Genomic DNA, 26,149 nt, shown 5'->3' with positions numbered 1-26,149 from the left:
CCGCTGAAAAGGGAAAGCATACATGGTATTGCAGTTTTGGTTCCTAAAACTATATCAAGGCTACTCTTTTAGTCAACTTGGAAATTTATATACTATACACTAACCCGCCTTTAATATCCTCTCTCTCTTTCCTCTGGGCATTTATTGCTGTTCTTTCTAGTTCAGTAACCAGTGAGCAGAAGGTTCATTAAAACTAATTGAATTGGAAACTTGTCTGCCCTGGGAAATGTTAACTCTTTGTTGTTATCTCTTGGAAATTCCTTTTGTTATTTTCCTTTGAATGGTATTATTGGGCTTTAACGTAGCGAACACCACCTTGGAAATACTTCCCTTTCACAGCCTGCCTGGCCAGCAGCTTTAGGAAGGCTCCGCTCCCCCGGGTGTTCGCGGCAGAGCCTGATGTTCTGCGTGGGTGACCCCGAGCGTGGTGCTCACCGCGGGCACCACGCTGCCGGTGCGGCTCCTGGAGCTGGCGAGGAGCACAGCGCCTGGCAGGCGCCTGCCACCGCTCCTTCCAGACGGCAAAATAAACAGCAGAACTACAGGGTCAGGGATCCGGGCGGCTCCGATGGAGAGAACCACGGCACGGCAAACCCCGCGTGGGTGCGACATTAAGCACAAGGGACTAAACGGGGCAGGGAAGGGACGGGCGATCAGCCCGCGTGGCGTCGTGGATCTTATTTTCACTTCCTTCTTTTAATCCTTTGTGAGCGATGCTTACCAAAGAGATGAGGAAATAGTTTCAGGACAGTGGTCTGCCCAGCTCTTGGTAGCTTGAAAATATTGATGAAATAAAACACTTGATAATAGTCACAGTGGTAGATTTTTGACAGCTTTAAAAATCAATTGAAAATAACAGGCAACCCACTGTTGCTAATAGAAGTAAATATTTATGACTGATTTGACTGAGCTTCAATACCAGTCAATCACTTTCTAAAGGATCTTTGCAATTCATTAACCTCTTTTTACTGGTCTTGTCCCTGTTGGTATTAGCCATTAAAAGGGAATAAGGGAGGGGGTCTTGATTTTTCTATTCTCATCATTCATAGCTTATTTGTTCATTCCCTCCATTCCCATACGTTGCTGTTAAATTGATTGTCTGTTTAGTCATATGAATGATAAAGTAGCTCTGCCAGGAAGAATGAAAGCGTCCATTAATTTCTGAGAAGGGTGGGTTTCTTTGATTCAGCCTCAATCTAAACCAAAACTACTTCCATAGTTTCCTACAACAGCAGTAACTAAATTTAGACCATAACATATTGCTGATAATAAGTGCCATAATTCTCCTCACAAACTTTTCGATGTCAAAACTTCAGGGAAAATTCTATTTATTAATATCTATCAAAGACTGTTGTTATCAGTCTGGTATCCTTAATCTGTAACATGGCGCAGCAGGAAGACAGGCAGCTTCCTTAATTTTATAATTTAAATATGATTTCTAAAAAAAACAACATTTGCATGCTGCATGGAAGAAGAATATACACAGTTGTTCTTTTAAATAAAGATGATGACGGTAGGTCTGACTTACCAACCTATTTGAATTCCATGTTTGTTTGGGTTTTTTTGAAACTGATGACCTACAGCATTATTCTAGACATAGCCTCGAAACAGAAGAATGATACAGCACATTGTCCCTTTAAAATACCCCAAAGAGATATTAAGATTATGTATATAGACAGAATATTTTCCTTGCACTGACACCCTCAGTGTTGTAGGCACAAGGACTTCTAATTGCACACAACTTGCTTTGTTATTGAAGAACTAGCTGTAGAGAGACAGAATCTGTAGGACCTAAATTAAAGTCAGCTTAGGGGAACTTTGCATTATACATGCCCTAAGAAACACTTTCTTCTTCTTCACTCCTGTCCCGTAAGCAGGGTATAATGATGAAGAAAGCCTGTCCCACACCACAGTAATTCCTGACAGCTATCACATCTAACAGTTGAAGATGCACATGATGTCATTGTTTTCACCAAAACCAAGTTTCCTCTTTCTTTTCCAGAGCCACACAGAGCGCTTTTGAAACAGAACACTGCAAGAGAGAATTGTCCAACCTGCGAGGCCACCACAGCCGGGGGCTTGCCTTAGTGCCCTTGCCCACAACTCCCACTCTCACAGCGACCTTCCTTCATAGGGTGCATGTCAAATCCCTGTATTCTGACCTAGTCTGTGCAAGGTGGGACCAGCCCATCCCTGCCGCCACCGAGCCAAATAGACCATGTTCATTCAGAGCGGGGACCATCAACCGCCCTCCTCTGAGCATCACAGCAACGAGGCTGTGGTTTCATCTGGTCCTGAGGCAGGATTAATAACGCGTCTTTTGCTCTTAACAGCTCTGAGGCAAATCTCTATTGTCAAGAGTTTGGGCTGCTGTCTAGAAAACCCTGAAGAAGAGAAAGTGCTGGCAGAGAAGGGGGCATCTGGAAGGTAGGAAAGTTGGATGCCCATGAAGCAGAGCAACACTGTCCTGAGAACTCTCCTGCTCTGCAAAGCAGCGTTAGGTGAAAGGGGTTCATCTGCGTGTTTGCTGACCGCGCTCTAGAGTATCCGTTGCAACAGCACAGGAGCAACCACAAGCACTGCTCTTCAGGATGGCGACGGCAAAACCTAATTAAACAGCTTTGGGAGCTCCACAGGCAAGTCAGAAGCGAACCTTTCACTTCCATCTCTACCTCATGCCTTGCTGCAGGTCCCCTCTCAAAGCCTCATTCTGCTGCCTTTTGAGGGGGCAGAAGAGGGACTTGCCAACGGAGCAGCTGACAGCGGGGTGAAGACATCCCTCAGGTACCGCGCTTACCGCTCCGCTTGAAACAACAGGCACCCAGGCAGGGGGCAGCAGGGGGAAGGACACCCGGGGCTTTGCATTGCCCTGGGCACATCTAACCCCAGATTTAGCACACCAGCATGTAACTTCCAGATAAGGTCCTTGCACTGGTCACTCATCCTGTTGTCACCTTCAGATTGGGGTACTGCGGCGAACTGCAGGACGGGGCTGTGCCAGAAGGTCACCTGCTCCCCATCTGGTGCGGAACAAGGCAGTGGGATTCTTTAATGCCATCAGCTGAAGACAATATATCTTTATATCACTGTGGTAGAGGCTCTACTAATTCCTCATTCACCACCAGGACCAATTCAAGGTGATGATTAGAGTAACAGATGAATTATTTGCGGTGGAATTTTTTTGACAGATGTACCACCCTTTTCTGCTTATGAATTATCCCTATACAAACTTCTGTTGATGCTAATTTATTACATTCATTTATAAGTTACTCTGATTTATTCAATGACTCATTTACAGTATCAGGGATAACTAAAGATTGCCCATGGACCATTCTCGAGCCTGTTGGCTTAAGCATTTAGTTTTCTGACTGATTAGTCATTGAAGTCACACAAGTTTTTCTAGTCATTGCTATCTACCCTACAAATTCAAAAAGGCTTGTATGCCCAGCTGAGGGAACCCAGTCCAGATGTGAATGCCTTCAAACTTTCGGCGAGGAATTTTCAAAGAGCCTTCAGTCTGGATTTTTTTTCCCCTGACAGTACAGCCCAGGTTGAGTTTCAGAGAGTGAGGCACAACTTCATTTCAGCAAGCTTCCACATAATGTAGAGCTGAGAATGTACTTCCATCTGCTAGTCAAGATATCCGTTTGTTGCAGATTTCGTTATTTAAGGTCACTTCCCTCCTTTGCTCCAAGATTCAGCCTAAATTTTCCCGAGAAGGGCAAGGTTTATGAACAGCAAGTTTTATGAACAGCAAAACAACTGCCACTGTATCTTAAAAGACAAGTTGTTAAACATCCCTTCTAGGATTCATCATCCCCACTTGTTCAACGCGGTGCTGCACTACGGTGTTCGATGATGAACATACCAATTTCAGTCCATGCCTGCCACCTGCACACCTGGCTTTAGGAGCTGGGCAGTCACAGCTGCAGTGACCTGGGCTGTTGGGAAAGCAGCTCTGACCCAACTAACAGCTTCTCTGTGGGGTTTACAGGGAAAGACAGGATCTACACAAGGTTAGACAACATAAATTCTACTTAGATGGTGACTCATACAATAAGATGAAGGTAATAAAATCCGTTTTATCATCATCTTTCTTTGCAGAGGAATGAAAGCCTCCTTGCTTGTGTGCAGAGGTGAGAATGCCGTATGAAACCTATGGACAGAGGTGCACACGAAGTGGGACGGAAGGACATTAACACGTATTTCTCTTTCCACAACTCCCACCCTGTTGACTTTGTCCAGGCTGTTATTCAGATCCAGCATGGAAAAACACAAGCATGACAGTAACTCCAAAGAAGTTCCTGTGCTCGCTTCCCCCACGCAGCAACGGCGGCAAAGGCTTTTGGCATGCACCAGCAGCACAGCTCTGAGCCCCCCATATCCCAGGCTGCTGGCAGGGGCTCCAGCCCGTGGTGCTCCTCAACCTTGCTCCCAGGAGAGTACAAACACCTGCAATCAGACCCTCATTTTCCTGCAAAATCTGCATTTGTAACTTTTCTCCATGACAGCAACTGTTATGGAGCATTTTAAAAATAGTCCTTATAACTTCAGTTCGGTTTCAAAATTAATGATCCATATGTTTAACCTATTTCAGGAGATCTATAGCTGAAGAAAACGCATGGGAACCAGGCATTCAGACACTCTTACCCTTCAGTAGAAGTTCTGCTGACTGCAAGGGGCTCTTAACTTGATTTCTTGTAGATAAATACAGAACATATTTACAGCTGCCAATGACAGATGTTCAGTGCAAATATTATTCCAGCAGATTTTTTAATCAGATGGTGTAATGCATGATAGTGTAATTTTAAAAAAAGGTACAAATACAGTGCAAAAATTACCATTTGAATGGCAAAACTATTTTTGCAGCATTCATAATGAACTAGTTTATCTCATCAGCAAAATGATGCTGCAAGACACCAAAACTTATTGCTTAGTTGTAAGAAACCAAATAATTAAAAATTATATACGTGTTCACCTTTATGTTCAGGTGCAGAGGAGTCCCACACACCGTGACCCGTATTTGTTCAGCACCATGGAAACCATTTCACTCCATTATCCAAACATTATTTACATAAAACCGAGGGGGAAAAGGTAAGAAAATAAAAGTGACAGAGGCAGAAATAATGACAGCGATCAGATTCATGGTGGAGAAGTGGGCACGGAACCAAGAGGGCTTTAATGAAATTTACATTCACGGAGGGGAGCGGTTGATGAGGAGCTGATTGCATCAAAAGGGGATAAAAAGGAAAAGTCAAGCCTACATGCAGCAAGATTTTCTCCTTCCTGCACTAGCACTTGTACAACTACTTTATCAGAGCAATAAATCTTACTTAAACAGAGAAAGGGAAACTTGGCAGGAGAAACACAATGGCACAACAGGTAAACGAGCAGAAACTCTGTGATCACACCGTGTTTGTAGTAGGCAATCAAACGAGGGTTTGAAGGCGAGATACACACCTCTCTGATGGGGAGAGACCCTTCTGCTGAAGGCTGCAAACAGCTGCTCAACAACCATGTGCTGGTTAAAACATTTTAAGATTGTCGCTTTGAGACTGCTCCTTAGTGTCACGTTGCCACTGCCGGCAGCAACTTCTTCGGTACTGAACATGCAACAGCAAAACCCTTCTCTAAAATACATTTCCTTTATAAGATGCTAAAGTTTTCCAAAGGTCATTCCCTCTCTAAAGGGAAAAAGTACCCAGGACAACCAGAAAATCAAGAGAAATATTAAGAAAAGCTGAATTTAGCACAGATACTTCCCTGTTGGCCCAGCTCATGAAGCTGCACAAGCCAAGAATTCTGCAAACAGAGGAAGGGAAAAACAAGCAAACTGAGAACCTCCTTATCCAGTTTTTCTGCCTCAGGCAGAGTAAGATTCACGTCAACTGCCACTGCCAGCCTCTCCCTGGACAGCAGCTCCAACCATGACATCAGCAGCCCTGTCCATGGCCAGAACACATCCACCGACCGGCTTCTCATGTAGCGACTTCCAAAACAATTTGCAACTGAGTGTTGGAACGCTGAATGTTTCATGTTGCTTAATTAAAAGAATTTCATTTTGATGCCTTTTGCACATTTAGACCAGATTAACGCAAGGCACTAAGTACTCTTAAATCACACTTTAGCCAAGACGACCTATGGATGATCAACCCTTCGCAAGATGAACCTTTTCTGATTTGACAAAGAACAGGAATTCTCAGTGAAGATCTTGAAGGTTCTTCCAAGGGTCCTTCTTCAAGATGGGAAGTCAGAGAAGCAGAAGAAGTGAAGGCTTCCTTTATCCACAGCACCTGCAGAATATGGCAGTGCTTCCCCAGAACACACAGAAGAAAGCTTCAGTGCTCTGACTGTAGCTGGTTGTGGGCTGACCTCACCCCTAATTTCACTGAACATAGAGTCCTCTTCCTCTATCACGTCTTACCGTTAGAGGTTTTGGAGCACTGTGATGTTGAGTGTGCTACTAACCATATGGCCTATTCTCATCTCACTCATGGCTGCATAACAAGCAAGTTAAATGGTTTTAAGTGTACAATTTATATATCAGTGTGTGGTTTTCAGTGATTTGGAAGCAAAGGGACAACAAACACAATTTAGATATTCAACAGTTCTAAGTTTTTAATTTTAAGGCAACACCTCTCCATAGCATGCCTCCTCTTTCCTGAGTAGTACAATCAAAGAGCTTAACACCAAGGAAAAGACTGACCTGCACTGAAATTCCACCACTGGGAGATGTTAAAAAGAATTAGAACCAAAAAAATGTACCATCAGCTTTCTGTGGAAAAGTAAGTGGTATCTTTCATGCATTATGGCAAGAAATATAAATAGCCACTAATATCCTGTCTCCATATGTTAGACCGAACAACCATTCTGAAATGCTGGTCCCAGTAATTACTGGCTGCTCTAAACAACACGGACCTAGTACAGACCTATGTTTGTATCAGCTACCTCCAAACAGAAGAACCTGGCTCTCTGAGAAGAGCCTCTTCCCCACTATCCCCCACTTAACTTGGCTGCATGGCAGACTGATGCTCACATGGCTTTTTCACTTGTTCTTGCCTTTCAGCGCACGAAAACAAAAGAGCATCATAGGTGGCATAAGGCATGATTTGCTACAGATGCAAACATTGAAGATCTCCTTATTTTCACAGTTTATAAGCCCTTACCATCCTGTTGACGTCATGGATTCGCTCCTGATTGGCGGAGAAGTGCAAGAACAAAGGACCTTTCACAGAAAAGGTGACAGCAGGGAGGAGAAGCAGCAGAAGCAATGAGACCAAGATGTATGCCAAAAAAATACCACTGTGACGAAACCATGTCTGTTGGTGTATGGATCACTGGACACTAAAGAAGGCAGAGCAAAGGGAAGAAGTCATCAGATGACTGCAAAAACTAGAAGTCAGAAATACACCAGTACCTACATGAACACTGGAAAGAGGAGCAAATACATCACAAATTGGATACCAGTGAACGCATGCAAGAGTAACAGGTTTTTTGAAAAGTCATAAAACTGGATATTTTATCATGAAGAATCCCTTCTGATTCCAGAAGGATGCACAGACTTACCCATTTAAGAAATATTCTTAAACCCAGTTTGTCTTCTTCTTTTAGGACTACTCATGCTCTCATAGGGTAAGGCTCACTAGGTGCAATTTCACAGCTGATCTCTGACCTGGTTCAGTATTTCCTTTGTGACTGCTGCAGTATCATCTCCTTCCTTTTGAGCAATTCTAACTTTGATCTCTTTTCTCTACAGCTTTTCTTTTCATGTGTCAGTTTATATGAGGAGCTTGTACCCCAACAGGAAAATCCTCATCAGCCTTCACTGGTATATATCTGAATGTATCCCATAATTGCAGATGTCCTAAGGTACATTAACCAGCCCGAGCTCAAGAAATATGGGCTTTCCAAAACACACTACTGTGTGCAATAGTTAACAACCATCAGCTAAAACACAGCATAACAGCTGGGGTTTGGTTGTTTTGTGGTTTGGGGTTTTTTAGTTTTGTTTTTTATTTTAAATCTTCGATATAATCAAAAAAAATTACGCTTCTCATTCTTAAGTTGAGGAGAGGCAAGACTAGTGTTTTCAGTTGGGTAAACTGTACCCATTTTGTTACTTGCCTTCCAGGAAGAAAAAAAGGCAAACTAAGTGTATGCAAAGATGTCCAAAAAGGAGACAGCATAGGCAAGATACCACAACACGCGCTTTCACCCTGCTCAAAGTGGTCGAGCAGAGACCAACTGCAGTATCTTGGCTGTGAAGGGATCGGTGCATCTGCCCAGATGCTTGCTCCGCAGCCATGGCTTTTTCTTTTATGAGCTCTCAGTGAATACTTCCACATCTTCTCTGAAAGTTCCAATCAATACAAAAAATGAACCACACTTTGTAAACACTGTGATCACATCAATTGCTATTGTATTTGTAATTACGTTCATTTATCAAATGTGCTACTAGTATGATCATAATAATCTCAACATATCCATAAAAACTATCTAACTAACATTATCTCAAGGTGTGCACACATCCCCATGTCATGAATCATCCATCCTGTGTTATGAATTTACCACCAGAAGTTACAGACAAGTATTTGTGAAAAAGAAACTTGCCTCTGAAATATTCAGAGACGTTGTTTTCACAAATATCATCTTCCTGTGCTCATTTAGCCTACATAAACACTTTGCCTGAATTAATTTTTTTTAATACTTACCCACCAGTTGTACGGATGGGAAAACAAGAAAAAAAAAAAACAGAAAAAAAGACATATTCAAAACTTTTAATTTCACCATTATAAGAGCGTATTTTGTTCCTGAAACATTGACAACAGGGGGGTACAGCTGACCAAGCAGAAAGCAGAGAACAACAGTAGTACAAAGAATATCACTATTTATTAGTGATATTAAACGATCCTTAAATGCACCTCAAATTCTGCGTTGATACCTGCTGGTTTTGGGAAAGCAGGAGGTGACAGACATCAGGTTCTTGATTACAACACAGAACAGGAGCAGTGGACAGAAACTCTTTTTCCCTTCCCCAGCAAGCCCTTAACCTGATGTAATCTCCATTTCTCAGTAAACCTTCAGAGTTCTTGCTGAATGCACACATAAAATAGAGGTTTACACAAATTGTACATTGAGTGTGCACTAGTTAAGTGACAAAGATAAAAGTAAGAGAAGACAAACACAGCCCTTTAAGAATCTACCTTCTTATTTTCCATTTCTGCGCTCTTTTCCTACACGCATCCAAATGACACACTGTATTGCTCACACAAAGACAAATCCCTGAGCAGATTCAATGGAAGAACCACCCAACCGGTCAGCAGAGGGTGTACATTAGAAAGATTAAGGATTAATTAGCATTTTTCAAGAATTCTAACATTTCTGCTGCTTGTCAGTTGCTTCCAGAGTGCTAATATCAAGGAGCAGTCACGTGCAAAGGCCAGTGTGACCTCTGAACCTGACACAGTAAAAGCCATCTGCGGTCCCAAAGAGCAGAAGACTTCACATTTGGGGCTGGACGGAGAAAAGAATAGAAGACAAGATCTGTCCAGCCCTGGATTCTTCAATGCATCTACTCAAGGGGAGGTGGCGCATCACAGCTCTGCACCAGTAAGACACCACCGCAAGCCAGTCACGTTCACCTAACAAGCAGGAAGCCTCTGGGCAATATGATATATTTTAAAGGTCTGCTTAAAAGTCTAGAGCAATTATTTTACCCCTAAAAGCACCAGACAGTTTTTTGACACCAAGCCGATATACATTTTTTTGCTATTTTGCTTCCCAACAGTAGCCCTGTATTTTCAATACAACGTAATTCTGGTCCTATTTCCCACTCAGTCCCTAATGCTGTGGGGCAGGGTGATCTATAAAGCCGCACAGAAGTTGTTGGAAGGAAAAGGTAACCTGTTAAGAACAGTATGAATCAGTCACGGGACACTTGCTTACCCAGCGTAACGCCGAGCACAGGCAGACGTTTGATAACATGACACGGCACACACTGACGGAGTTGTGCTGGATCCAACACGTATGGAGTTGCTTCATTTAAAAAACAGTATAGATTAAGCCACATACAGGGAAGGAACACTATAACACACCTGAGGGCAACTATGAGATTTGACTGTTGCGCAACGCGGCAAGAACATCGTTGTACGAGAACAGGAATCGGTAGGTGTGTCACTGCCCGAGAATTGAAGCCGCCCTTCCCACTCCTCAATGCACTCATACAAACAGGCTGCTGCTCACCAACCCCTGGGGCCACCACCCGCCCGAATGGATCTTCCTCCCGGTCCCTCCCTTGGTGCTCGGGGAGCAGCAGGGACATTGACAGGCAGGAGTCTGATCAGAGGTTTGATGGGGTGGATGTGCCTTGTTGCTCGTAATTACAAGGCTGCAGACCAAGAGAAAAAAAAAAAAAAAAAAAAAAGGTTTCTCTGGCATGATACAGAGGCCATCAGCATTAGGATTTTGATCATTCACGTGTATTTCTAGAGCAGATGCCCTCAACCACCCCCAGGTGATACTGTGTGCATCCAATGGGGTGCGCTCCGAGCCAGACTCAGATCCCCTGTGTTTGGTATTATGTTCCCCTCACACCATAAGATGTTCAACAGACTTTATAGGAGATTTCTGAATGACAACGGTGCCAAGAGCAAGTGAAAGATGAGAACTGACCCTGTAAAACTTACATTTATTTTATTTAATTTTTATACACAAGGCTTCCCTAATTCCTTTAGCACATACCTCTGGAAAAATAGAATAGGAAACACTGAGTTTCACTGCTGAAGATGAACATTTCCTAGACATCCAGAGAGAGCTAGAAGTTCCTGAAAAGCTCTGGTCCTGACTGCTGCCTTTTTCCAGGCGTGGAGAGCAACAGTGATCATCACAATCCCAAATCCATTGAAGTCAACAGACACTTTTTTCCCTCCTATGAACAGATTTTGGATTACGCCCTGCAGGAACATGAAGTGTTGAGTCAAGACCTAAACCAGAAGCTCCTTACAGACAATTTTATCTGTGGTTGCAGAACAGGCTTGTAATCTTAATTTACATATTTGTTTTTGAAACAAAGGAATGTTGGTAAATCAGACTAATAAATAACTCCTGGGATTACAGGGTAGCCCCAAAAATACATCCTTTCCACTGTTGGGTTTTTTTTAAAACTGTGTTTAAAATGTTTTTAAGGGTTAAAAATACTAAAAATTATACTCTCCTACTCAAATCAAGAATCTACAAAGGTATGGAAGACATTAATAAGTGACATTTTAGGTACTAATTGATAACAATCCACTAAAGGAGGATTGGCAGTATAATCTCAACTATTTTGATTGACTTGTTACTTAAATCTGTGTTTATAATCAATTGCCCTCTAGATAAATAGGTGGTTTAGCCCAGGTGGTACATTAGATCGCTAATGAAAGATCTAGGGTAATCCCTGAACAATTACCAAGTCCTGTGCTCACCAAACAGCTTCATATACTGAATCCTTTAACAAAATGTAGGTGTTTAAGCACTGTCTTTTGGATGTCCTAGAATATTAATTATACCTGATAGATAAAACATATTTAATTACAGCAAAATGTGAATCTGGATGAATTAGCTACACACATAAAAAATTACACACATCCTTTTCTCCGTTATGAACAATTTAACATCAGCTCTGAAGTACGAGCTTTGTAACGTAAAAGTTCACCGCGAGAAATCGGCTGGGAAGAAACATAGAGGGTAGAGCACGAGACCTGTTTGGAAATTGCTCTGCAGGCCCAGGACATTGCTTAGAAGGAACCTTGACCATCACTCCAGTGTGCAATCAGAACCATCAACATGTCCCAGGTAGAGCCACGGCAGCATCTGCCCCAGCACGGAATGATTCCCAGCCCAAAGAGGTTTCAAAGGGATGTGTCACATTTCCACTGCTAACACACATGGAAATCCACACGCTCTCAACACAGCTTGCCTGCAAGCAAGTTAGCACGAAAGTTCTTGGAAATGGTAAATACCCTGAAAAGAAGGGAATACTGAGAAATGTTTCTGAACACCTGCTTTGTTCAGCTGCTTCTAGTTGCCCCTGGCCACCAGACAGACACAAAAGCGAGCGGTGTCTGCATCTAGCCTGTACCCAGGGCTAAACCATAACATCGCTCTATCACCCGACAAACCCTCCCCAGCCAGGGAGGGGAATCGGGAAAAAGGAGAGCAGACCCACGGGTGGGAGGGAGAAGAGATTCAATGAACCTCCCCCACTACCCCCAGAGACACACAGAGCTATACTCAGCCAAGTGAATGCCCAGTCCTCAGGAGCAGGGAGAAGCCAGAGGAGGAGCAGGAGGAACCTCAGCAGGACCCCACAGGAGCTCCCTTCCTCAGCCAGCCTCCCCCTTCATAATGACCATGACGTTACGGTAGGGGCTGCACCTGGAGCCAACTCAGGGCAGCTGCTGTGGGCTGCCCAGCACGGCTCGGCTGGGGTTCTGCCCCCGCCAAACCAGCACAGAGAGGTTATCCATGTTTTGACCAATGTCCCAAACTTTTCACCATTCTGCCACTACCAGCAATTCACATTGAAAATCTATTTAGTGGGTTTTTACTGCATCCGCCTCAAGCAGCAAAAGGAGCTGAAAGTATTGGGATTAAACAATGCAGATTTCCCAAAATGCAAAACTCCGTTCCAGAGACATGTCTCTCATTTCTTGTTTTGAAAGGAAATTAATTTCCATGCACTATGTCATGAAACTTTCAGACAAAACCTTCAAAACAGAGGCTCCATCTCTGCACGGTTGTTAAGGGTCAGATTTCCTCATCTCCCCTCTGGAATACCTTGATGAGGCAAAATCCCAATTTACCTCCTCTGCCTTGGTGGTGCACAGTGACCCAGACTACAGCAGTGTTAGCTGAGGGGGTCGTAAGGCTAGGAACTAAAACATGTGAATTAAACAAGCAATTACCTGGAATGATTCTGAGCCCCAAAGCCTTGATATAATGGCTTCAGAAGAGCTGGTAAAGTACTGCTAGTAAATAAGTATTTCCTCATCTGGGTCACAACAGTGCTCTGTCACATGTGACCTGGGAAGACAAGTTACGCACAACAAATTACCCAAGTTTTCAGGTTCATGTAGCCTATATACGTCAGGCTTGGGCAGTGAAGGATTTTGCCTGTGTGTGGAAATAACAGGCATCAGGAAACACCACAGTCCACCCAGTCACAGAAAAACTGTTTGCTCAGTCTTTGGGCAAACCAGCTCTAGAAAAACTAAGGTAATTTTTACTTCATTTCTCCCCCTGATACCAAGATCATTTGGGGTTTTTTGTGTTTGTTTGGTTGTTGTTATTGTGGGGGGGGGTTACATTACGCTTTAAAAATATGCATACTTAAACTTCCCGAAGTATCATAGATGAAGCAATTACCTGTTCTGCTTAAATGTATTTTTAAAACATCCAGATAACTAACCTTGCCTCCACACATGGATGTATATCTCTGTTCAGTGTGGACAATGCACAGTCGTTCTGCAGCTCCACTGCTGTATTCCCGAAACCGGTGAGATCAAAACAAACCATCTAATAGGACTCGCTTGGCTGCACCACAGTTGTTTATAAAAACGGCCTGGATGTTACCGGTACCTAAAATCAGGCAGCCGGGCATCGCGTGTGATCCCGGCTCAGAGCACAAAGGCAAGGGGGACACAGCACACGTGTGGCAACAGAGCGCCGTCACCGCGTCACGGCAGGTGTCCGAACAACGCATCAACGTTTTCCTGCGTTCTTAGGCGCGCCCTTGGCTTCAAATTTAAGAAATGAAATGAGCGTCACAGAAGGCCGTGCCCGTGCCATGGCGTCACGTAACCTCGGCCGCCTGTGCGCCGCAGGCAGCATCCACGGGCACCGGCACACGCGTGCGCCCGCGGAGAGCGGAGGCACGTTGGACGCTGGGAGCGGCGGGAAGAAGGTCACGAGGGTCTCCCTGGTGCCCACCCCTCGCTCAGCACCCCGGCTCCCTCGTCCTGCCGCCCAGCCCCGGGCACAGGGACACCCGCTGCCCAGGCAGTGCCTCCCCGCTGGCAGTGCCCCCACCGACCCAGCTGGGGTCACCCCACAAATCCTCACGTGCTCACAGACTGCAGCTAAGGGCACGGAACCGTGGGCACACTGGGGTTCAGGACGGGTAGCAGAAATCTTGTTCAAAAACTGTGGTTAGAAAATAATTTTAGAAACGCTTACGTTGCCATTAGACTTTGAAAAAGTTTCTCCCAAAGCAGACGCAGAAGTCGCCAGGCCTGCCCAGGAGGGAGCACCCACCGCAGGCAGCACCTTCCCCCCGCCCGGTACCCCCGCCCGGTGCCCCCACTGGCAGAGGGAGGCAGAGAGCAGCACCGGCACCGTCCCTGCCCGCCCCATCCCAGGGGACACGTGGCTCGCTTCGCCTTTGGAAGACAACATGGTTTTGGGCGTGGGCATAAATGTAAAAATACGTAACTTGAACAACCTGGGGAGAACGAGGCCTGTCTTAAAGAGAAGCCTGTAAACAGAAGAATAGACTTTTATTAAAAAGATGAAAAGACTTTTCCCCTGCAAGTCACGTAGTGTCGGTGGGCCTCATTCCTCGCTCTCAGACAAGCATTGTTTTCCCCCAGGCAAGCTCTCTGAATTCATTAAGGCTATTGCTGTCCAGCATTTCTTACCCAGTGCCCACATACCTTCACGATTAACGACGTCATCCCGGATCCACGCGCGGCATGGAATGTGGCATTCGAAGGACACGCACGTGGCGCAGAGCTGCTGAGAGGAGGAGCAGGCGCCCGCCTAGAGATCAACAGAGAGAAAACGTGTCCTGACACCGAGCGGCCACGAGGACCAGCACAAGGGGTGAGGAGAACGTCGCGGAGGCGTCTGCTCTTCTACAAATGCCCTCGCTTTGCCCGGGGCCGGGAGAGGGGACAGTCTGGCAGGAAGCCCTGGCAGGACGCTGGTGATGCACGAAGAATTGCTGTAACGGTTCCCTTGGATGAACCGGCCTCGGTAGAATTGCCCACAAGGAAAGGACAGTGGATGACGATTCTGACCCACCCTAAAAATGCGGCACTGCTACTACAATTCTGAAGTTACAGATGTCAAGCCAAGGAAACGCATGGCTGAAAGTAAGGCACAGAGCTGTCCGCGGGAGGAAAGAAGGGTGCTCAAGCACCAATCAACCTACACTTGCACGAGAGAAAAAACACTCCAGGTTTAACTTCATATTCCAGCTACTCTTTCCCATTCATTCTTCAAAACTCAAAATTAACTCCCCGAACCAAACTTTCTGCTTTTCCTCTACAATCAAAACAATTTCTGAATTCTCCGAAAGCATGAAAACTCCACTGTACAGAATCTAATTTTATGCAGCAGCCCAGGCAAAATCCTCATTAAACCTTCATCATAAAATATCAGTTGTACGTTAGTTTTTTCCACTTTTCAGCACTTTCACCACTGCTTCATCTTAAAATGTTAAAGCCCTTGACACTTCCTGCTGCCCTGTGTATTCACCTGACATAGCTTGCCTGCATAACTTCACTGCATTCTAATGCCACTCCTCTTCCATCCTGCACTCAGTGCAAACCGTTGTCTTTTAAATAAGTAAATCAAGTCCAAGTCCAGGTGAACCCATGAGATTTAGAACAGTTCAGGCTTAAGATTTATGCCTAAAGCACCTCTAAATTTCTTCTGAATCAACGTAGGTAGTTAGTCACAAGGCAGTCTAACCGTTTCGTGAGATGTAAGCACGCTGTCCCCCACGTCAAGGACACTCGATTAGTAACATCACAAGGATTTTAAAGAAAAGCTTGAAATAGATGCAGACTCTAAGAAAAAGAGATGAGCACAATTAAAATGTCTATCATATGTCCTAAATCAGACATAAATTCCCTAACCCTTGAGCCACACCGGACTCAGATGTGACCAGGCCTCATGAACACCCTTTTCAAACTGAGTTCCTCGATAGCCTTTTCACAGTGAAACTCTCCCAGGAAGCACCATCTTCCCAAGGAATATGTTTTATTGAAGATCCATGAGGCAAGCTAAAACACAAAATGACACATTCTCCTCTCCCTGCTGCCCCGCCACCAAAGATGCCAGCATCTCAGCAAGACAGGTGACAGTATCTTACCATTTTGAAACTCCCATTAAATTATTTAATCCTAGAAAAAGAAATAATCATAAAGCGAAAAGCTATAAAATCCAAAAAGTTTCTGTAGAGTGCAGGATTTTTAAAAATGTCGAAGAGAAACGCAGTAAGTATATGCTAAGATAAAATTGTAAGCGGCAAATGATTCAAGTGTGAGGCCAGTATTAGCAAATACTCCTTATGAGTAAGTAGAAAAACTCAACCATCCTGCCAATGAAAAGCAGTCAATTACAGTCAATAGTGTATGAACGCATCTCATATGCCTTCGATGCAATACACATACCAAAGGAGAACTGTCGAATTGTCATCATTTGCATGGGAGAATTACAAATGAGACATAAAATATTCTCCCGAAATGCAAGTTATTTTTATTTTGGAATTACCGTGATCAACAGCAGTCCCCTGCATCCACATCACCAGCGAGGCAGCAGTAAATGGCAAGGCCTCATGCTGTAGGCAGCACAGAGAACAGAGGCCACTGACTGTTTTGCGGGTACGTTATCAGATACACTTTCTGCCCTAAGTATCCACAGGACTTTTGTTTTTTCAAGTACTCAAGTTTATCCCAGCATCTGGGTCTAAAAAACATACTGCATAATAGACTCTAGATATTCCTTCTGTCCATCCTGTTTCAAATTCCTACTTTGTCGTCGATACCTTCGGGCTCCTAATTTATTACAGGCAGTTTTCTTGGTTGGAGTTGCATAAACTGAACTGGTGACCTCAGGTGCCTCCGTCAATGTAAGGAAAGAAAAAAAATTATTTGTAGATTGTTACCATGGTATTTTTTGTGGCCCAGAAAAAGTCCTTGTTCATCTATTTCCATATAATCAGAGAGTGGCCATTAGCAGTTCCGGGTCGTAGCTTAAAGAGGCTCTTCAAGAGGCACAATTCCCGCTTTGAAAGTCTGACCAAACAGACAAGAATTACATCAATTAACTCTGGTCCGTTATATACTTAAACGTGAGGGCCATTCCTCAGACCCTAGCAAGAGACTGAAAAGACAGTAATAGGTGTACTTTGGACAACAGTGACATCTGCCAATATTTTTCCCACTCCAGACCTTCTAGAAAGTAACAACGGGACGTTTCAAAGCAGTGTTGTGCTTTGGATTTGGTTTTACCTGGAAGAAGCTTAATGGGACTTTTTTACCAGGACAAAACCTTACAGCTGATTCACAATTCATGTTGCGGAAGCTGCGGGTTGTCTTTTAGGAAAGAACTGGCAACCTAACCCAAGAACCAGCTTTTCCGCCGGTTTAAATTCAGGTAACCCCGTTTACTTCGTCAGAGAAAGGCAGATCTAACCCATATGAATATCTGATGGCAGGGTCTTTCCAAACCAACCTGTCAAATCCTTCTATTTGGCAATTCTAATGATAATGGCAGTTTTAGTCATCAAGAGAGCGGTTAAAATGCTCCCAAAATCCCAAGTGCAGCATTATACTGTTTTCCCAACATGCTGAAGAGATTGTGATAAGAAAGGACTCTGGCTTCCTTAGCCCTCAAGCTTGATATGTGCATTGGGAATCTCAAAACCTTCAGCCTTCACAAACAATATGCTAAACAACCTTGAGGTCTCCACTGAATTTCTTTTCCTGCCTTTCTTCTCAAGTAACTGGTTTAATTCACCCAGAAAGAATATCCCAGAATCACAAATCCTTTAAGCACTGTGGTCCTGTCAATTATGGCATAAGGAGCAATAAACCCCACCGCTATCCCATTGGGGTCAGCTGTGGCGTGTCTGGGTTCCTGTTGCTAGGCACGGGAAGGTGGAGCGGACGGCCCTGCACGGCCATCTCCTCGCTAAGGACTTGCAGAAACTTTGCGAGCATATTTTCCCCTACAGCTTTCAGGTTAGGTTTTCCCACTTGCCCACCAAAGCTCAGCAACTTTGAAGGAAAGGTCTGACATTTGGCTTTCTGTGCTCCTTTACAAAATAAAGGGAGGACCAACAAAAACCAGATTTCCTTTAATTGCCGTGGATTGCAGCTGATAATATGTCCTTATTAAGACAGGTAAACTCAGAGGTAATTTTAGCATTGCCTTCATGCTAATCTACTCTGAGATACGTTTGCCCAGTCCATGTAGACAACTGCCATCCCCATGAACCAAAAAACGGGAAAGAATACAAGGGTGATACAGTACAACCCCCCAGGCACTAGAAGTTTTACCTACACCCTTTGGGCTTGTGGTTTAGCTTCCCAGATGCAATTTTTTTTGTAATTACTTTTTGAACTCTAACGTGCTCTGAAACAGATAAGTACACTAAAAAGGACTTGCGGTGTTGGGTTGTCACAGGGCTGATTTTTCAGGGGAGTTGCTCAGATGGGTGTTTTCTCCCCAACTACTTAAACTTACAGGGATTCCAGTATCCCAGACAAACACTTTCTAATGTCTGCGACTAGTTGTTGGCCTGATCAAACAAAAATGCAACCTGATTAATCAACATTGATGGTCATTATTTAATTTCCCTTCTGGTTTCTGTAAACTAAGCATTTTGTTCTGCCAGAAATCCTGTATTTCTTTGTAGCTGCTGTTTATAGTGTATTATTAAAAGTAATGAATTATTTTATTGGCCTCATTATCTCCATAACAGGCACGCAAACGCTGTATGCTGCTTTGACTTAATCTTTCCCAATCAGCGTGTTTTGCAGAAAATATATCTCCAGTCTGGAACATGTGGTCCATACAAGGAACACAGTATCAACAACTTTATGTAAATTTCCAGAAAAACATGAACAGATTTAACGTTTGAAATGGTGGAGATCCAAATCTTTTCATCTGCTGATACTTTAAGCTACTGCACCTACCGTACATCTGATGCCATCTCTAAAGAAAAAACGCTTTAATGAAACACTTTTACCATTTTGTGGCGTACCAAAAAGGAAAGAAAGAACATAAGCTAGTTAGATAAAAATGTTTCTATGTATTAGTGTCCCTATAAACTTCCAACATCTTTCAGGAGTTCTCTCAAGGAAACATGGGGTTTTTTTATATATTGCTCTTGAAAACACTCTACATGTGTGACCAGGACCAAAATGAAGGAAAGCACCTTCTTTGCACTCAGCAGACAGCAACAGGAACGCAGTTGTTTAGGAGTTCTGGTGCGTTCCACTACTGGAATCAAAGAAAATGTGCTAGTGCAGATCAAGATAAACTGAATTTTCACGCTTACATATTTCCTGTCACACGCACAGCTCCGGGCCAGCACACGTACAAGCGTGGGAATTTCAAAACCAACATCCCAGCTCGGGAGCTCAGAGCCTGTCTCTACATTTACTGCTCATTAATTCTAGGTCTGCCTCCAAATCCCACCCGCAGCTACCTTCCCTTCCATTTCGTCTTTCTCACGGGCCCACCAAAAGAAGACCAGCACATCCTCCAGTGTTATTTTCTGTTGCCAGCAATACCAGAATCGCAACCTTCTCAGCCCGCTTTTCTTACCGGCTCCCTACAGCCCGTTCGCACGAGCGGAGCGCTCTGCAGCGTTTGGTGCCCTCCGTCGTTGTCCCACCCGGGAGCTGCCTGGCCGGCTGCAGAGTTCTTTGGCATGATGTATTTACGGCCCAGACAAAAAAAATGGGTTTTTCCTTACGGCCGTATCAGTGCCGCGGTGGCAACAACGGACATCTTTTTTCTTCCCACAGCTACGTCTTTTAAATTGTCTGCCATCTCCTTTGACCACCTGGCTTTCCCCTTCCGTCACTCCGGCAGCGATGCCCACAGCTCTGCCCAGCATCTCAGAGCGCAGACGAACGCCTGCAGAGCTGCCACCTCCCCGCAGAGGGTGGGCTCAAGGTCAGAAATGGGAGGATTCCCTCTTACTGGCATTTTTAAAGCTTGGGCTGCTTGTATTCAGCAACCACGAAACTTTCGGTCAAGTAAAGGAAACCAGAGAAGGGAAGTTTTACTGCAGGGTAGGCATTCCCAAGAAAGTAACGTCTGGTTTCCTTAAAAATAAATTTTTAGCTCTTGATTTACTGACATGAACGTGCCTCGTGTCTTTCTAACTGTTCTTCTAGTACCTCCCTGCTTTCAGTGGCACATTATTTTTTGCTAATTGATTACAATCAAATTTCTTCAATTTATCCCACATTCCTCAAAGTCTCCTAAAGACTAATCCTTTTGAGCTACTACCTTTCATATAAACCCTCAGGTGGATTTCAAATATGATATGATTACTAGACCCTAGATATTCACCAGTTTCCATCATATTTATCATACTTGCTTCATTTCCTAGGAGAAAGGGTCTGATTCATTAAAAATTATATGCCCCATTTAAGCAGGTTTTCTGCATACTTTACTCAGGAAAAAATGCTGAATGCATTTTTTCCACATAAAAGTATGTCTTTTTTGTGATTTATCAACCTTTTATACCCTGCCTATAAGCGGATGCCTCTCAGTCATGTACCCTGGTGGTACATAACTCCTGAAAAGGGTGATAACAAGCATTTCCAACTTCCAGCTCAGAAACCGCTACTGCTTCAGACAGAACGAATATCATGTGCTTTTACTGTTTACGGCATTTCTGTGGTTTTATTCAAGCAGCATGATTCGCATCTTGAATTCCCTGGAATGGTTAAATTCACACAAAGTTTCAGTTTAGTTTTGAAAGACTGATATCCAAGTATTTGTGGGTCAGACACAATCCAAACAATACCAGGGTTTGGGTTTTTGCAGAAGCAGAGATTTCCACATTACTGTAATTTATCTATCTTTATTACTTTGGAGATTTACGTGATCATCTGCTGTTAGCCATGCCAGAGTTAAGCACAGGAACTTTTAATAACATCTAGGATGAAATTCACTCTTGGGCACAGAGCTCAAACAAGGTTCTCTGGTCCACCTGAAGGCTTCAAGATGGAGTTTACATAGTCAGACACCTTTGCACAACCTCTTTATATTAAGACAAATTTCATAGCTGAGGAAAAAAAGGCTTTTCAACACTTACAGCATTAAAATGTTTCTTCCTTTTATTTCCTTTTTTGGTTGCGGGGGGAGGTTGTGAGTTGGGGAGGGGGAGTTAGAAAGAGATAAAACAAGTAGCAAGAGGCAGATACCTCTGCGGAAGCTGGCAACCAGCAAAAGAGAAGGCTGTTCTCTGTCAGCACACTGCTGGTTTGGAAATCCTGAAGCTGATACTGAACCTAATACCTCTGTATCTTCTAAACCAGGGAAGATCTGAGTCAGAAAGTTGGGTGTATAACGAACCCCTCTCACAAATGACTACCAGAAAGCTTGAAAAAGTCATTGTTAACATTTCTAGAGTATAAGTGAGTTCTGAACCCCCAATATAGATGAAAGCATAATTCTAATTTAACAACATTTTGCAGCAGTCACCATTAACCAAAACACCCCAGTATTTACCAAGCCTTGCTGATATTCAACCCATAGGAAAATGGAGGTGGTATCTGATACACGAGAATGGGCAAGGGATGCTCTTGAGCACAGAGCACTTCCATAGCAGAAGCTAGTACTCACTTCAGAGAACAACCACTGAACTTACATATGAGTTACCACATCCCTTCACAGCTAGTATCTTCAGGCATAAAGAAACTCAGAAGTACAAAGAGAGGCTCACCTGTAGTTCAAACCAAAAAAGTCCAAAACATCCATGGATTTCTCAAGCATGTGCTGTCTACATGTTTATCACCTAAAAGAATATGCCTCTAGTAAAATCAGGAGGATAAAAATTGCAGAGACAAAGGGCAATTTTCAACACCACTGTTCACACAAATCTCGACAGATATCCCACAGACATAGCAAGAAGCTCCCACTGACCAAGTTCTGAAGTTCTTGCAAAAATACAGGCTTCTCGGAGCTGTGAAATTCATGGAGACAAAAGGTTTTGCTGTACTCTCCGTGGCTGTCAAGAATTTATTCACATTAGTCTTCTGCAATATTAATCCAATAACCAAAATCCCTTCACCTGCCATAGGAGGGGAAGTCTTGAAAGGCGACTTCCTAAGAGCCGTTAGTGGCTGGTACAAGGTGAGACAACCCTTGGGCTTCTCCAAAGGGTGCTGCACACAGTGCGACAGAGCCGGTGAGAGCTGCGGCCTCCTTCCTGCCCCACGGTCCTGTAAAAGTGGTTACCGACAGAAGTCGTGCTTTCCAGTCTTTTCCTTGCGGTGCCTGTATCTCATCGGGCAAAGGAGATAAGAACAAGACTTATTCTCGTATCATTCGGTCAGGGTTTCAAACCAGGGCAGCTAAAACACACCCTTCCTTTCAGCACTACCCAGCGTAAGATTCTGCCTCAAGTATTTTCCTTTTCCCTTAAAGGAGAGAAGTTGTCTTTTTTCTGCAGTTTAAGGGGGAAAAGTCTACCCTGAACCACAGAGAGTTCACATTTCACATAACAAACATAATTAATCAGAGGTTCATAGAACAGTTTGGATTGGAAGAACATATATATAAAATACATAATACAAAGAATATATATAAAATATAAGAATATAGAATATATTATGTATATATTCTACATTCTATATCACATATCATATATTATATATATAGAAAACGCTTGCAAATGTATAGTTCTAAGATTATATTAAACAATAAAAAGACTACCAAAGTGAGTGAAGCACTGCATCTCTTTATCTTGCCAAGGTTTAAAATACTGTATGCTGTGCGCTTGTTGAACAGTCTAGACCCCAGCCTCAGAAAGCAGCAGAGGTGGCGTTAACGCACTAGGACATGCTGTTTTACAGCACGCGCTTCCACCAGGAAAAAACACCCCCAAAATCAAGACATTCGCTTGCAATGCAAGGGGCATTTACTCCGTAACACACTTTTACAGTCCCTGGAGCCGTTGCACTGTATAACCAACGACCGAATCATACGAGCGCCATGATGCTCTCGCAGAAGATGGTACTTGCTAACCTTCGCTAAGACGTACTAATAGTAACAACGAAGGATCTGTGGCCTCAGTCCCTGGAGATGTCATTGAGCTCTACAAGCAGAGTCAGACGATGCCCAACAGACAAGACACACACGTATCAATGGGGAAATAATCCTTTACGCGGCTGCATGAAAGGTTGTCACAAAAACGTGCCTAGGACGTGCCTGAGCTAAAATACAAGTTGTCTGTGTAAGAACAGGGTGTCGAGCTGTTCTTTACTTTCAGATTTTGAGTCTCACTTGGAATTTGGTAACTGTGCCACACAAGAAGTAGGCAGTTAGTGCGGAGAACAGATTCAGCTGCTGACGAAACGCTATTATTCACGACAGTTCAACCAGTCAGAACTTCAGTTATTCAGATTATGTTATATTATGGGCATGTTTTTCAGTAGTGTCTGTTCCTCAGACTAGCAAGACCAAAACACAGCCATGACAAACTACACAAAACTTTTCCATCGTATCTAACAAAACTATAAAAATGGTCAATTTAAATTCTGCATGGAATAAACAGGGAGAAACCACACTGCAACCAAAGTTTGACTTATCTTTTCTTAGTCTCCTGTTAAATCAGAACCAGAGCAAAGTTATCAAAGACTAATTTTTTACCTCCATTTTGAAACAGATCTTAATTACAGCTTCATCTCAACATGCCCTTTGATACTGCTTGCACAGTTTCTTCCAGTTATTTAGCAGACAACTGGCCCACTCAGCTTTGGGAGGCTGCACATCCTAACCCACACAGTCGGGCATACCACCCACTTCTGCTTGCAACAACAGCCTGAAATCTCTAAAACAGTTACACCAGTGACAGCACAGAAAAATATTTGCTAGGCATGAACACCTTCAACATGCATGAGCTCTTGTTTCTGCATGCAAGTAGCACATAGTTGGGGGGGGGTGGGGCAGGGGTGTGGTGTGTATGAAATATAGTCCAGTGAAATTTTGTTACAACTACAAATGAAATTATTTTGCAGAATTTCCCTCCTCTCGTCTTCAAGTGCTCTTTTTGTGCATGTTTTCCACTTGTTTTACTATCCAGACCACTAAAGTTCCCAGAGAAATGTCTTACCATTTCCTAATCATTCCCAGTGTCCTCACAATTCCATTTTATCTGTTTGCCAAATATCTCATGCCAGAATACATCTTTATGCAGAGACCCTTGCAGTCAGCACCTACCTTATCAGTCACGTTTGCTCCTGGTTTGTACTGCTCTGCAAGCACAACTTCGCACATTTGTGCTTTGCATTGTACCCTCAAAACTTTGTATTATATTTAAATGAAAGAAAGAAGCCACTTAAATATTGAAGATGTTTCCCTCCCTTATGCAGAACATGACATTCATCCCGGCCAGATCATGGAAGCAAGATTAAATTGTCCAGAGTGTTTAATGGGAGAAGTACCTCTGACATGGAATAAAGCTCTGGAAGGCACAGGTGGGAGGAACAAGAAGAGCTTTAAAGATTAAAAGGCCTAATGGAGTTTGGAGGGGACGCATTTGAATCTATCAGACTCTGACATTTGAGGTAGTTTTGTATTTTGCTTTAAGAATAGTACAGACCCCAGTGAATTATATAATGGAATATGTCTCCCCAATGTAATCAAAGTTGACCTAACAGATTTGTCTTTCTGGTGACATAATCCACCGAAAATCTTTACTGTAAGGAAATCAGAGCCGGATTCTAATGACAAAGAGAAAAATCACTTTTTAAATACATAACAGGCCCAGGGAAAGCAATTCCTACCAATTATAAATACCGCAGTGAAAAGCACCATCAGGGAACGAGCAGCTCTCCTCTTCACGGCATCAGAGGGACGTGTGCTCGGCAAGGCTTCGGGGTGGTTCCAGCCAGGAGAGCCAAGGCAGGGGCTGGTGGGGAGCGAAGACTGCGACACTGCCCACGGCAGCTCGGAGCCGCGCTCCGCCGACCAAGGACCACCAGAATTGGTCAAACATCTCCCTACAGCACCCGTGTAATGCGCAGGGCTAAACCTTCGGTATCCACCCGCGGGTTTCCTCAGCAGCCCCAGGAAAAGGGTGGCTCTGAACTCGGGGCACCCGAAGCACCGAGGGAAGAAGCCAGTTTCTTTTCGCTGCCCGGGTCGCTCACCCGCCTCAAAGGAGGGCTGGCGGTGGGACAGCTAAAGGCTAAAGGCGGAGAACAGCAGCGCTTCTGCCGCTGCGCTTGGAGAGCTGCAGCACTTGCCTCGACATCGCAGGGGATGCTGAACAAGCACATCCAATTAAAAAAAAAATTGTATTTATTTGGCTTGGGAAAAGGGCTCCTTTCTCGTCCAGAGGAACAAGAGGAAAGGACTTCAACCTTGCGTTATAAACGTATTTCAAGAGGCGTTTTTCCAGGTCTATGCAAAAAGACATGGCTCTGAATTTGTATAATAATAAATCAAGTTTATTACATCCCTCAATATAAAAACATGCAAATGATTCTTCACCGAAAATGTTTTCATCATAACCTAAGTCAATTTTACCTGTTGCTATCTAATCTCAATTTTTAGAACTGCTGTTAACTAGAGAACGTGATGCTGATACCTACAAAGTTAAGAGCAAAGAGTAAAACTCCAGAAGTGGACGCAGAAATTCAGATTTATATTGCCAAGCAACTGAGCAGGGGAACCTAAATCAAACGGCAGAGCCACGGCTAGTCTTGTGAACACGCAGAGTAAAGCCAGTCGGATTCCATTTGTTAAAACATGTTATTCAATTAATTTTGCCGTCTTTACTGAATAATTTACTTGATGAATCAATTCCTCTGGTAAATAACCACTTCTACATCCCACTGACATCTGTGTGGGCAAAACTGATTTTGCTTTTGGCACTAATTGTATTTTTCAGAGCCAGTAGAGAAGGCAGGGTGGGCTAGCAGGTAAACTGAGGGGACCGACAAAGAGCATCTGGCGTTGGTGAACCCGCAGGTGACCAAGGAGGCACCTTCCTCTGCAGAGGAGGGTTTCAGCCAAGCTCAGCAAATCGACAGGGCTGCAGAATAACCCTGTTAGCGTTCAGCTGCTGGTAACCCGCGTTCCCTCAAACCAGCAATATGTATGATGACGCACTTGTATATTTTTCCCTCGT

This window comes from Leptosomus discolor, chromosome 5 (genome assembly GCF_034619465.1).
Source record: "Leptosomus discolor isolate bLepDis1 chromosome 5, bLepDis1.hap2, whole genome shotgun sequence".
NCBI lineage: Eukaryota > Metazoa > Chordata > Aves > Leptosomiformes > Leptosomidae > Leptosomus > Leptosomus discolor.
This window is presented reverse-complemented; position numbering follows the sequence as displayed.